This window comes from Doryrhamphus excisus, linkage group LG15 (genome assembly GCF_037039965.1).
Source record: "Doryrhamphus excisus strain RoL-2023G ecotype Guam linkage group LG15, RoL_Dexc_Guam_v1.1, whole genome shotgun sequence".
Lineage (NCBI taxonomy): Eukaryota > Metazoa > Chordata > Actinopteri > Syngnathiformes > Syngnathidae > Doryrhamphus > Doryrhamphus excisus.
The window spans coordinates 17151795-17166893 of record NC_136371.1 but is presented as its reverse complement, the minus strand read 5'-3'; the positions used below and the strand labels follow the sequence as shown (position 1 = coordinate 17166893).

General features: G+C 41.6%; 1 long non-coding RNA gene across 1 annotated transcript in view; it reads left to right on the top strand.

The window, feature by feature from the left end:
• Window positions 1-6014, top strand: part of LOC144901783 (uncharacterized) — a 49667-nt gene extending 43653 nt beyond the window's left edge. The window contains exons 2-3 of the long non-coding RNA XR_013629889.1: window positions 5094-5163; window positions 5921-6014. This is a non-coding gene — a long non-coding RNA (uncharacterized LOC144901783). The remainder of the gene's footprint in view (window positions 1-5093; window positions 5164-5920) is intronic.
• Window positions 6015-15099: the final 9085 nt, after the last annotated feature.

The following is a 15099-nucleotide window of genomic DNA, read 5'->3' as shown; positions in this document are numbered from 1 at the left end:
CATATTGTGGTATGCTAACTTTTTCAATGTAAATCAAAGTCTAAGCCAAATTCTGTTTGGTTTTTGAATATATTTGTTGAAGTAATCTCCGTGGCATATCAGCACAGTCTAACTCACCTAAACTGGACTAAAGCATCCAGCAGCAGGGGGTCCCACTGTAGCGGTCCAAACAGGTTTTGTTGCCTACTTTTGTGAGCCAAGTGATGGAAAAAACAGGGAGGAGCCTGGACTTTCAGGCAGTGTCTTTACAGAGCCGTCTGTCAATAGGTGCAGCCAGTGTCAGTAGTCCTTGCCATCAAACCGGGCCTGACAAAGAGGCGGTGGCGCATGGGAAAGGGGCAGCAAGGTGAAACTAATGCCATGGATGTTTGATTCATCAGGGCCTCATTGTTGGCGGCCACGGCTGATTGTGAAGGTGCAGTCAAGCAAAAGGGCTGCGGAGTAATCAGTCGGATTTATGGTGCCGAGGGCCTCGGAGGGAGGCAAAAAAAAAAGCTGGATAGAAGCTGTGTGCATGCAATGCAGCTAGAATACGCTTTCAGGTCTACTATGTTCTAGTGCTGGTTCTAGTGGAAGTCATGTTCTGTTGCCACCAGGTACGTTAGTGAACATCCACCAAGAATGGGGTCCGCCCCGTGTGAGTAATTACTCCATAAACCAGTGGTTCTCATTGACAAGCGGTGACCCAAATTACCAAAATGTTTTGACTCAAACTTCTCAAATATTTACATTACTATTGACTATTAGCAGAATTATGGGAGCCACAGTGGTGAGATGCTGTCTCTTGTCCAGCAGATATCTACAGCTGTGTGTCAGAAGAACACTTGATGGACATCGGGCCATTACATAATGTTTTTATTTTTCCCCGGAAATTGGTTCCATGACCCAAAAATGGGTCGCTACCCACCTGTTGAGAATCCCGGATGTAAACAACTGCTAATGTTTTCTCTTCATTATGTCTCCCAAACTCTGTTTCAAGAAAAAAGCAAAGTGAAAGTGAACATTGTCTACATTCCCAGTCCAAGCCGCTCAACGGATGCGGGTCACCTGAGTCCCCCTTGAGCCAGGCCTGGAGATGGGGCTGAGCGTCTGGTGGCCAGCCCGGCAGCCACCGATTACATGGGTGGCAGCCGAAAAAAGGGACATTCAAACATTCAAAATTACTTTTTTCAGTATGTCTCCCAGATGCTAAGTCAAAAAAGGAAAGTGAAAGTGAAAAGTTTAAAAAGTGGCGAAATGTAGATCAACATTGGCTGCATGATTAGAAGCATCAATTCGGTAAACTCTAAAAATTTGATGTTATTTCATTATGTCTCCCAGGCTCTGTTTCAAGAAAAAGCAAAGTGAAAGTGAAAGGAAAATTTTGAGTGGAAAAATGTCCGTAAACATTGTCTACATTCCCAGTCCAAGCCGCTGAACTTTCCCAAGTTTCTTTGCCCAGACGCGGGTCACCTGAGTCCCCTCTTGAGCCAAGCCTGGAGATGGGGCTTAGCGTCTGGTGGCCAGCCCTGCAGCCCCCGATGAAATGGTAATGGTAATGGTTTCAGATTACAATTGAATGCATCACATAATCAGTTCCCAGTTCCACATGTCCAAAAGGAGTAGGAAGAAGCAAAGCTTATTAAATCCTACCCCTCCATCTGGTACTTTTACAATCAGTAACTGTTACATTTGTTCACTTCCTGCTTTCCAAAATACAGTTTAAGGTTTTTTTTGTTTTTTTTTTTAATAAGTTACCTCGTACCGAAGTACAATGTGATAAAATGGGTGGCAGCCGAAAGAAGGGACATTCAAACATTCAAAGAACTACAATTATAATCCAAAAATTACTTTTTTCAGTATGTCTCCCAGATACTACGTCAAAAAGGAAAGTGAAAGTGAAAAGTTTAAAAAGTGGCGAAATGTAGATCAACATTGGCTGCATGATTAGAAGCATCAATTCGCTAAACTCTAAACAATTGTTATTTCATTATGTCTCCCAGGCTCAGCATCAAAGAAAATGAAAGTGAAAGTAAAAAGTGGAGTGAAATGACAAATAAATTTAAAGTCAGAAAGAGGACAGATGCTAAATGATGCTACTAAAAAAAAGCACAATATTCGGTTTGCTGAAAACATGCATTATTATCTAAAGAAGCGGATCATCATTCATAATAATAAAATATGTCCGCAGAAGTAGACCTTATATGGAACGGCGTGTAAGCACCACGGGCGCCGCATCATCATATTTATGTCCCTCTCTCTCATTCACTTGCACCATGTTCTCCATTCTTCTATGTAATTCTCAGGCATCCTCCATCATGTCGGACCCCCCCCCCACCCCCCCGCCCCCCTCAGTGCACCTTCCTGATTGGTGGTGGCGGCGGGAAGACAGATGTAGGGCGAGCAGCCGCTAAGCCGTTGTACTCTTAAGCCTAATGTGGAAGTTTTATATGCAGAGAGGTGAAGCGGGGAGGAGGCAGTTGCGACTGATTATGATAATTCCTGCTTTTAATACAGCTGTCCCTCCAGCTTAAGGTAAACCAAATGTTGCCAGGGGAGATTAGTGTACCTTGCCTGGTTATTAGTGAATCCCACCCCCACCCCCACCCCGGCTCAGCCCCCCCTACACACACACACGTCAGAAACGCCGCCACTAAAGCCGCTCACGCTGGTATTCATTTGAGAAGCAGGAAGCAGAACATAAGGGGGGCGTGGCTTGGAGGGCTGCAGAAGGGGAAAAAAGTGGTTGTTGCACCTGTTGGTGAAAAGTTTGGCACAGCCAGAACTTCCTCCGACTTTCCGACTTTCCGACACTAAAACTGGACTGTATGTTTATGTTTTTTATGTGTGCTGCAGCCGAGATCCAGTCAATCACAGAGCACATACATATAAGCAAACAACCATTCACACTCACATTCATACCTATGGACAATATATAGTACGTCATGTACTTTTTTTTTTTACTTCACTCACTGGCTGATGCTCATATTTTTTGGAAGTATTTTTTACAGTTCCAATTTTTTTTTTCACTTTCAGGCTATTTTATGTGGTTAGTCAACACACCATGCACAATCACAAGTTAAAAGTAATCATTTCAACAACATGTAGTCTACATAAAATGTGGAGTTGAATTGTTTTAGAGTTGAATTGTTTTGTCCTTGAAGGCAACACCCCCCCCCCCCCCCCCGCCCCTCCTGTTCCATATGGCAAAATATGGGCCATAAGTGTGGGAGTGAAAATAAAATAAAAAATGGGGGAAAATGTGAAAAATTAGATTTGAACTGTAAGAAATTAGAATCTTAAAGATGAACTTATGTGAAAATGAAAAATTATAATAAACAAAAGTTATTCACAATATATGGCAGCTTTGTCAGAACAGCACGAAAATGGCAGTTGTGACAACTGATGGGGGCGTGCATGGGCGCCTGGTCCTGATAGGCGCTCATCATTGGGGGGGGGGGGGGGGGTGTTGTCACAGATCCTCAGACATGCACAGAAAAAGACTGTGCTAGCGTATTTTCTGCACAAAAAAAATAATAATAATAAAAAATAGGCGACACTAATCAATCTAAATGGGCTAACTGCTAACTTGCAAAACGTGGTTTTGGCAGCAAAGCCCAAAACCTGCAGCCTGTAGATAAATGCTGCACACATTTGGGAACGCGGAGAAAGACAAGGAAAACGCAGCACTTTCTCCTCGGAAACAAGCAGGCGGAAGAAGAACCGTGCACTGCTGACCGGCGCGGTGGATGCACTTCAACATGTGACGCCGCCATCAGGAAGCTGCCTAATCACAACGAGGAAGCGATAAGGATGCTCTGCGGTGTCTCAACTGGAACGTGTAAACCTGCCAAGTTTCAATCAGTTTGGTGTTTTTCTTTAAATCCCAGAAGACCGCCGACTGGGATTACATTTCCACGATTTGACCGCGTTGTATTAAGATTTGATGACGCCATCAATGTGCGGCGTTGTACTATAAATTTGCAAAACAAACAATACACCTCAATCCCTGTCGGGATTAAGAGCACCTCAAAAGTCAGGTAGATTACACTTCCTGCTGGCGGCGAGCCACCAGTGTCCTCCTCCATGTCATCAATTTCCAGGGTACCACCAAGGTGAGAAAATGGGACGGTTGCCGGAATGTCCTGGGGGCTCCTCTAATGCCACTGGAGTGTACGGTCACTTATGAAGCGTTTGTTAGGCTTTAACTCGCTCTGACATTCCAGCTGCTGCCAGTAAGCCGTGCCCGCATTATCCCGACCCTTCCCACTGGAACGCCGCTCTGGCAAAAGTCACCTGGTCTTATTTTCATGCGCTCATGTGAATCAGTCGCAGATACAAGGCGGATCTGGCGGTGGGTTCTGGGGTGGGTTCTGGGTTGTGTCAGACTGTGTACATATGTATATTTATACTGTATTCTGTATATTTTGTATTTTCATTTTTTAATACATGTCTCTGCACCTACTTCACCAAAACAAATTCCTAGTATGTGTTTGATCATACCTGACAATAAAACCATTTCTGATTCTGATTCCTGACTGGCAGATTTCAGAGGGTTGGGGGGTAACGGTAGTATTGTGGTAGTATTTATTGTGAACATGCATACACAAGTTATATTTAGAATGCATCACATTATACAATTCACAGTTTCACATGTCCAAAAAGGAATAGGAAGAAGCAACATCAATTGCATTACATTTGTACACTTCCTGTATTCTAAATATATTATTTGCCTATTTTAAACACATAGGGAAATTCATTTGATTTGCTGGGAGTTCTTCTCACTGATGCTTGGAACGTCAATTTTCGAATTCCAATTCACAACAGAAGTTATCTCCAGGGATACATGGAGTTTGCTTAGAACCTCCGTCCTCAGTTCTGTGGGGTGACCAGAAAGAGAAGAATGGGCACAACAACAGTCGTATCAACAACAGTAAAAGTCCTGAATGACCTTCGGGTTCAACCATAAAAAACTGCGACTAAGTCCACCCAATCCACGAGATGTGTTGGCGTCACGCTGCAGGTGGAAAATGGACAAAGGACCCATGAGTCCACTCTCCATCCAAATGCTGAATTCTGGCTCCTCTAAAGAATTTTTTCAAAATTGCTGTCAGGTTTGCAACATGAGCGAGGTCCCTGGGCGTTTTCTCAGACTTTCCTCATCACGGCAACCACTGCCAAAACGTGAGGTTTCTGGAAGTTTCTGATTTATTTCAAGTCAATTGGTGAAGAAAGGATATACAGTAAAGTCTCGTTATATCGATATCGGTTAAAACGAATTACTACTTATTACGATACTATTTTCATTTCCCGGCAAATTTCTAGTCTTTTATGATATAATTAGCTCCGTTAGTACGATACACGGTTATTATGATAATCCGGTTACTACGATGCCCTTTTCATCTCCCGCCAGCCAATTTGGTCTGCTTATATCGATACAAAAGCAGCTTAAATCAATCTTTGCTTAAGGATTTCAATACCAAAAAAGAACACGGCGAACGGCTGCTTCCAGTCAACTTTATTTTTCACACTTCCACCACCAGAGTGCAGCACACACAGCGGAAAACACCCGTCCCTCGCGCCTACCCCTCCGGGTGGCAACACCTTCCCTATCGATAGTTCCGGGGTGAATTATGTCCCGGTAACCGGTAATCACTACAGCGTAAGTTTATTTTTATTTACTGTAGTACAAAATGTATTGTAGTACAAAAGCATGCTAGATACGCAATCCATGAACTCAAGGAGAAAATTACATGCCATATCAAAGATCCGCCCACTTTCGGATATATGGATAGTCCGGTTATATCGATATAACTAGACTTTACTGTATTAGCTTCACGGAAATCACAAAAACTGTTGGTTTTGTGGCAAGTGGACAACCAAAACCAAATTTCTCGATTTGTGATATGTCGGGATATGTGGTTTTTTTTTTCCGTCGTAGGGACTTGTGACATCACCACCACGCAGCAGAGCGAGGACAAACTGGAGCGCCAGGTCTCATCACTCGTCAGGTCTCAGCCAGCCCCGCCATTGTCGATCAAATAAGCGCCGCAAAGACGAAACCCAGTCGTTGAACATTGTGATGTCGCTAACGGCAACCACAAAACACACCAAGATGATTCGCCGCTTGACTTCACGGCGCCACACGCCCGGTCGAGCGGCTCAGCTTGAGGAGCCGCTTTGCACAACGGCAACACGGCAGAACATCGCTCGCCCACCAATCTCTTGTCAGCGCTACAATGTTGACCCATATTCCCCGCTGGCGTCCCGTATTATATATCTACGAGAGGTAATGTTTTTCAGAGCCATGACCAAATGTGTTTGGCTTGGCCCGCAGGGCTTGGTGAGATTTAACGCAGGTTACGAGGGCTGATAGCCGGCTCCAAAATAAATGAATTCCAGCAGCACAAAAAAAGTGGTTAACTTAATGAATATTTACACAAAAGCTGCGCACATGTCAAACTTCAAGGAGGCGGGACAGAGATCACTCACTACGGTGCCGTGCGAAGGTGAAGTAACCGCATTGTGATGATTTATTTGAACAAGTCAAGCGTTCCGGCAGCCAAACGCTCAAACGGCGGTGATTAAAGCAGAAACGGAGGACGACTTGATGGCGAGGTGCAAGACATCAGGACGCTAACATTCCCGTGGTGAGACTAGCAATAGGGATATTTTATTTTAGTTTTTCATGCGACGGAACATGCAAATAAATACCTCCTTCGGTGGAATTGAACGGGAGAAAAAAAAAACACTGTTGTCATGCAACTACCAAAAGTGATATTCAACATGCCAGTGGTTTTGTAAGTATGGGACAGCGAGCGCCTCCCTCGAAAACATAAATCACCTTGGGCCTCGCTTTCTACTGACTCTCAGAAGTTAAAAAAAAAATATTTTTCAAACAAATCAAAAATTTTCACACAACATTCATTCATTCATTTTCTACCGCTTTTCCTCACGAGGGTCGCAAGGGGTGCTGGAGCCTATCCCAGCAGTCTTCGGACAAGAGGAGGGGTACACCCTTGACTGGTTGCCAGCCAATCACAGGGCACATATAGACAAACAACCATTCACACTCACATTCATACCTATGGATAATTTGGAGTGGCTAATTAACCTAGCATGTTTTTGGAATGTGGGAGGAAACCGGAATACCCGGAGAAAACGCACACATGCACGTGGAGAACATGCAAATTCCACACAGAGATGGCTGATGGTGGAATTGAACTCGGGTCTCCTAGCTGTGAGGTCTGTGCGCTAACCACTAGACCACCGTGCAGCCTTTCACACAACATAATTGAACATATTTTTTCAAGCAAAAAGACCACTTTGGTGACCAATGTTTTTTTTGTCCCGAGTCCTGGTTGTCTTTCGATCCGTACAAAGTCGGCATACTTGAAATGTAGTAAAATGATAAGGCATCTTCAAGTAAACTTCAAGTATCCTGAGTAAAAATGTGGTCACCCGAAACCCACGGGTTAGCATATGTTACCAATAGGGCTTTAAGGGAATTTCTTTTCCAAATAAATATCGATATTTGTCCCAATTAGACGTAAAACCACTGGCATCCAACCTGTTTCAAAAGAGATTTGAATCAGAATTTAATAACGGATTCAATGGAGGTTGCTATATTCCGCTTTATCCGGTGAGTGGAATCTTACGTTTTGTAATAACGTTATCCTTTTGTTGCAGAGCTTACATGTTCGCACCTGGAAGAGGGCGGGCCATTAATCAAAATTTGCATTTCCGAGGTCTTGTGTGAGCTTGTGGGCTGGTTCTTCCGCTACTGTGTCGGTTTTCCTTGTGGTCGAACTGACGTTGTTGTCGGATGGACCAAAACGGTCTTCTGAAAAACGAAAGGCGTGCTTTCATTGGACAAAAACATGGCCCTCTCCAACTGGTGTGTCATGTTGGGACCCAGTCTAAGTCCCTTCATTTATTTGAACACCTGTGAAATGAGCCTAGAAGTCTCAAGGACGGTTTACAATTGAAGTCAAACGGGAGTAGCTAAGCAATTGTAATTCCAGAGCTGGAGAGAGCGATTACCGACCAACATGTTCGTACCTGGAAGAGTGCTGGACATAAATCAAAATTTGCATTTCCGAGGTCTTGTGTTAGCTTGTGGGCTCGTTCTTTTGCTACAGTGTCCGTTGTTTTCGTGCTTGACCTGACGTTGTTATTGGATGGACCAAAACGGTCTTCTGAAAAACGAAAGGCGTGCTTTCATTGGACAAAAACATGGCCCTCTCCAACTGGTGTGTCATGTTGGAACCCGGCGAAAGTCCCTTTATTTATTTGAACACCTGTGAAATGAGCCCAGAAGTCTCAAGGATGGTTTACAATTGAAGTCAAACGGGAGTAGCTAAGCAATTGTAATTCCAGAGCTGGAGAGAGCGATTACCGACCATCATGTTCGCACCTGGAAGAGGGCGGGACATAAATCAAAATTTGCATTTCCGAGGTCTTGTGTTAGCTTGTGGGCTCGTTCTTTTGCTACAGTGTCCGTTGTTTTCGTGCTTGACCTGACGTTGTTATTGGATGGACCAAAACGGTCTTCTGAAAAACGAAAGGCGGACGAAAACATGGCCCTCTCCAACTGGTGTGTCATGTTGGGACCCAGTCTAAGTCCCTTTATTTATTTGAACACCTGTGAAATGAGCCTAGAAGTCTCAAGGACGGTTTACAATTGAAGTCAAACGGGAGTAGCTGAGCAATTGTAATTCCAGAGCTGGAGAGAGCGATTACCGACCATCATGTTCGCACCTGGAAGAGGGCGGGACATAAATCAAAATTTGCATTTCCGAGGTCTTGTGTTAGCTTGTGGGCTCGTTCTTTTGCTACAGTGTCCGTTTTTTTTCACGCTTGACCTGACGTTGTTGTTGGATGGACCAAAACGGTCTTCTGAAAAACGAAAGGGGGACGAAAACATGGCCCTCACCAACTGGTGTGTCATGTTGGGACCGGCGAAAGTCCCTTTATTTATTTTAACACCTGTGAAATGAGCCTAGAAGTCTCAAGGATGGTTTACAATTGAAGTCAAACGGGAGTAGTTAAGCAATTGTAATTCCAGAGCTGGAGAGAGCGATTACCGACCATCATGTTCGCACCTGGAAGAGGGCGGGACATAAATCAAAATTTGCATTTCCGAGGTCTTGTGTTAGCTTGTGGGCTCGTTCTTTTGCTACAGTGTCCGTTTTTTCGTGCTTGACCTGACGTTGTTATTGGATGGACCAAAACGGTCTTCTGAAAAACGAAAGGCGGAAGAAAACATGGCCCTCTCCAACTGGTGTGTCATGTTGGGACCCAGTCTAAGTCCCTTTATTTATTTGAACACCTGTGAAATGAGCCTAGAAGTCTCAAGGAGGGTTTACAATTGAAGTCAAACGGGAGTAGCTAAGCAATTGTAATTCCAGAGCTGGAGAGAGCGATTACCGACCATCATGTTCGCACCTGGAAGAGGGCGGGACATAAATCAAAATTTGCATTTCCGAGGTCTTGTGTTAGCTTGTGGGCTCGTTCTTTTGCTACAGTGTCCGCTTTTTTCGTGCTTGACCTGACGTTGTTGTTGGATGGACCAAAACCGTCTTCTGAAAAACGAAAGGCGGACGAAAACATGGCCTTCACCAACTGGTGTGTCATGTTGGGACCCGGTCTAAGTCCCTTTATTTATTTGAACACCTGTGAAATTAGCCTAGAAGTCTCAAGGACGGTTTACAATTGAAGTCAAACGGGAGTAGCTAAGCAATTGTAATTCCAGAGCTGGAGAGAGCGATTACCGACCAACATGTTCGCACCTGGAAGAGGGCGGGACATAAATCAAAATTTGCATTTCCGAGGTCTTGTGTTAGCTTGTGGGCTCATTCTTTTGCTACAGTGTCCGTTTCTTTCGCGCTTGACCTGACGTTGTTATTGGATGGACCAAAACGGTCTTCTGAAAAATGAAAGGCGGACAAAAACATGGCCCTCTCCAACTGGTGTGTCATGTTGGGACCCAGTCTAAGTCCCTTTATTTATTTGAACACCTGTGAAATGAGCCTAGAAGTCTCAAGGACGGTTTACAATTGAAGTCAAACGGGAGTAGCTAAGCAATTGTAATTCCAGAGCTGGAGAGAGTGATTACCGACCATCATGTTCGCACCTGGAAGAGGGCGGGACATAAATCAAAATTTGCATTTCCGAGGTCTTGTGTTAGCTTGTGGGCTCGTTCTTTTGCTACAGTGTCCGTTTTTTTCGCGCTTGACCTGACGTTGTTGTTGGATGGACCAAAACGGTCTTTTGAAAAACGAAAGGCGGACGAAAACATGGCCTTCACCAACTGGTGTGTCAAGTCCCTTTATTTATTTGAACACCTGTGAAATGAGCCTAGAAGTCTCAAGGATGGTTTACAATTGAAGTCAAACGGGAGTAGCTAAGCAATTGTAATTCCAGAGCTGGAGAGAGCGATTACCGACCAACAAAGCTTTAGTCTCCGAAGACAAACCCTCGTCCCGTTCTCCATTATGATTTTGGTCAGGGAGGTGGCACAATGGGTGTAAATCTCCCTTTTTAATATAAAATATAAACAGGTTGTCTTTGAATCGTATGCTTCAGTTGTTGGACTTTATACCCAAATTGTCATGGGTTGCGAATGTGTTCAAATACGCATTATAAGAACCGGACAAATACTCTGTATGAAATTAATTTTCTGAAATGTTGTTTTCTCCAACCCACGGTTCCTGAAAAACCATACCACAAAACAACATTCAGTAACCGCAAAGCTAAGTTAGAAAGGCACCACCGGTTTGGCGACAATTACTATGATTTGGTCGTGACTAAATTAGACACTTGAACGTTACTTGCCACTGAAGCTCATTTATCCGACACTATTGTAGCACGCGGCCTATGTCGTCTGTCTCTGCTTTATGCTCCTCCCCCTCCCTCATAATTCAATGTGAAATACTCGCAGCCATTTGACACAATTAGACGCACTCTTCCCACCGCATTGCATCCCGCTGGATGGCCCTCATTATCACGAGCGCTCGCCTTTTAGATAACTTATAATGAGGCCGAAAATGTTTCACGTTTTGCTGCGACACCATCGCTTCAAAGAGATCCACTTCCAGCTAATTAGGGAGCACCGCGCTCACACACTTTTGCCGCTTCTTGAAGGGTTAACTGCGCCAAGGTTTGGATTTATGCAAGACAGGATCCGGAGCCATTATGTCAAGAATGTGACAAATATGGCCGAGCTCTGTGTCCGACAGTAATGGCGTTGTCGTCGTGACAAGCGTTGGGGGAGATGTCGGAAATTCCAATAGTGTTTTAGCATAGTGTTTTTTTTTTCCCCTTTTTTTTTTTATTTCCCCACACGGAGCTAACATCTGCACATGTTGAACACCTGCTCTACCACCTTGTCCTACCGCCGGCGGTTTGATGCCAGATCGGCGGATCAGCCCCGAACATTCCCATGTAATCCACCCGGGATCTGAGATCCGCACAGCATCCAGCACCTGTTTGGACACATTCTCTTGGAAGCTGCAGTCCCGGGAAGTTTCCCACAGAACCAACTATAAAAAAAAAATTATTGGCTATGCTGTTTTGTTGTTATATCTCTATGGAAAATAAATTTTCTGTATATTTCTATTTTTATATGTATATTATAAGAAACCGCAATAGTAACTACATTAACAAGGCTATGTTACACTTGAGTTGGTTTGTAGGTCAAGAGGTGCCGTCTTGTTCCTTTTACTAATATGAGCACTAAACCTTGGACCTCACAGCCAAAATGTGTGTGTGTGTATCTGTGTGTGTGTGTGTGTGTGTGCGCAGGAAGTCCTTCTTTCCCATAGTCCCGATCTCCTCGCTGAGTCAGTCGAACTGTCAGTGAGCAGCCACATTGCGTCAACGGAGGTTGTCACACATTCCGTGAGCCAAGGTTGCATATGCACAAAGTAACACACACACAGGTGAACGTCAACACAAAAAAAAACACACACAAAGCCATTTTAAGTATCATGGGCATTAAAAAGGTGACAATACAATTGTATTTTCTCTTTGTGTTTTGTGTGATTTTTTAAATGTCTGTATGAAGCAACTGTGTAAATAACACAGCCAACTGTGTGTGTGTGTGTGTGTGTGTGTTGGGGCCGGCGTGCTGCCGGTCTGACAGCAGGATTATGAGAAACAGATGACTTACGCTTCTAATTTGCAGCCTTAAATTGCAAACAGAGTTTCAGGAGTCCAGGAGAGTAAACTATTTAGGAAAGGTGTGTGCGTGATTATAAGTAGTTGGCTGCAGGTTCAACCTAAAAACACTTCGCCAACGCAACATGGAGGTGCTCGATTGGCAGCATCCGACGTCAAGGGTAATAAACAGGGGGGGGCCGTAAATGGGGGGAAAGCTTAAGATGATTCCAATGGGTAAAATAATGTTGCCATTTGCCACCCATATTGACCAAATGGAAGCTTCCATATTAAGTGACCACCCCTAAATAGCTACGTTGAGCATAACATTGTAATATTATGAGAAGGAATAAACCTAGGAATAAATAAACCTAAAAAAAAAATCAAAAACTAAATAAAAGTTGAAATATTCAATGAAAAAAAACACACAATTTTTTCAAGGCACAATATAAAAGTTTAAATTTTCGGAAATTTACATTGAGCATAACATTGTAATATTATGAAAAGGAATAAACCTAGGAATAAATACACCTAAAAAAAAATGAACATAAAAATAGTTGAAATATTCAATAAAAAAAAAATCAGACAATTTTTTCAAGGCACAATATAAAAGTTTACATTTTCGGAAATTTACATTGAGCATAACATTGTAATATTATGAGAAGGAATAAACCTAGGAATAAATAAACCTAAAAAAAAAAAGTTGAAATATTCAATTAAAAAAAATCACACAATTTTTTTCAAGGCACAATATAAAAGTTTAAATTTTCGGAAATTTACATTGAGCATAACATTGTAATATTATGAAAAGGAATAAACCTAGGAATAAATACACCTAAAAAAAAAACCTAAAAAAAGTTGAAATATTCAATTAAAAAAATCACACAATTTTTTCAAGGCATGATATAAAAGTTTAATTTTTTGGAAATTTACGTTGAGCATAACATTGTAATATTATGAGAAGGAATAAACCTAGGAATAAATAAACCAAAAAAAAAAATAAACCTAAAAAAAAGTTTAAATATTTAATTTTAAAAAATCACAAATTTTTTTCAAGGCACAATATAAAAGTTAAAATTTTCAGAAATTTACGTTGAGCATAACATTGTAATATTATGAGAAGGAATAAACCTAGGAATAAATAAACCTAAAAAAAAAATAAACCTAAAAAAAGTTGAAATATTAAATTCTTAAAAATCACACAATTTTTTCAAGGCATGATATAAAAGTTTACTTTTTTGGAAATTTACGTTGAGCATAACATTGTAATATTATGAAAAGGAATAAACCTAGGAATAAATACACCTAAAAAAAAATAAATCTAAAAAAAGTTGAAATATTCAATTAAAAAAAATCACACAATTTTTTCAAGGCACGATACAAAAGTTTCATTTTTTGGAAATTTACGTTGTAGAAAGAATAAAGCCAAATTATTATAGAAATAAGGTAATAATTGTGAGAAAAAGAAATTACAAGAAGAAAGTTGGAATACTTGGAAAATAAAAGTTAAATGTTAAATATAAAATCAGTCTGAAAAGAAAAAAACTAAAATTTTCACAAGAATAATTACATTTTAATACAATAATATTATGAGTATAAACAATGTTATTTTAGTTGCACAGAGCTGAAATACATATAAAATACATACAAATAAAAAATTAAAAATAAAGTTCCAATAAAATGGGAATAAAATATGTTACCAAAAGGACTTTATTTTTATGACTAATTTTCTGCAAATATGATGTAATTGTCGAGTGTCCGGCAGAGCAAATTAATATCGGTGCGTGTGGCAACACGTAGCCGACTTCCTCGTTCCTCCAATAGACTCCGTGATGCACGTGAGGTGGTTAGCGGTGCGCCGCAAGATTTTTCCAATGTGAAAAAAAAACGCGCCGTGGCTCAAAAAAGGTTTAAAAACACTGCACTGCTACCTCGACCGTGCTCCTTCGCCGCAGCCTGTTGCCTGTCAGTCAGCACTTGTGGCATGGGTGTAATTGCATCAGGCGGCCCCAAGGCTCAACTCCCCTACAAACCGTACCTGTCAACATTTGCCTTTGAAAATAAGGGAAAGATTCTGGGAAGTACGGGAAAGGACCGACTGCTCACTGGCAATGCTTTGCATCATTAGCCACGTTTACATGAGGAGTCTTTTCGAATGGAATCTTTGCGAATGACTTTTTCGAAAACAACGATATACATGGAAAGGAATATTCCAAAGTCTTGTTTACATGCGCCGCTATCATCGAACACAATAGTCAATGGGGCATGCACAGTCAATGTAAACATCAACATCATGTGATACCGTGATATATTTCATTTGTTGGAATGGTAATGGTAATGCTAATGGTAATGGTAATGGTAATGGTAATGGTAATGGTAATGGTAATTGAGTGCATCCCATAATCAGTTCCCAGTTCCACATGTCCAAAAGGAGTAGGAAGAAGCAAAGCTTATTAAATCCTACCCCTCCATCTGGTACTTTTACAATCACAAACTGTTACATTTGTTCACCTCCTGCCTTTCTAATAGAATTTTTATTTTATTTTTTAATTAAAAAAATATTTTAAATTTTTTAATGGTTTTATTTCATTTGAACATGCATCAGATTACAATTGAATGCATCCCATAATCAGTTCCCAGTTCCACATGTCCAAAAGGAGTAGGAAGAAGCAAAGCTGTTACATTTGTTCACTTCCTGCTTTCCATAATACAGTTTAAGATTTTTTTTTTTAATAATGCACCTCGTACCGAAGTATCATAAGCTTTTAAGGAATTAGAACCCCTCCATTTGGTACTTTTACAATCAGTAACTGGTACATTTGTTCACTTCCTGCTTTCCATAATACAGTTTTTTTTTTTTTTTTTTTTTAATTATGTACCTCGTACCGAATGACCATACAATGACATAACTCCGTATTGCGAGTTTTTTCTTTGTCAAGTCTTGAAATTTAGTTTGGATCA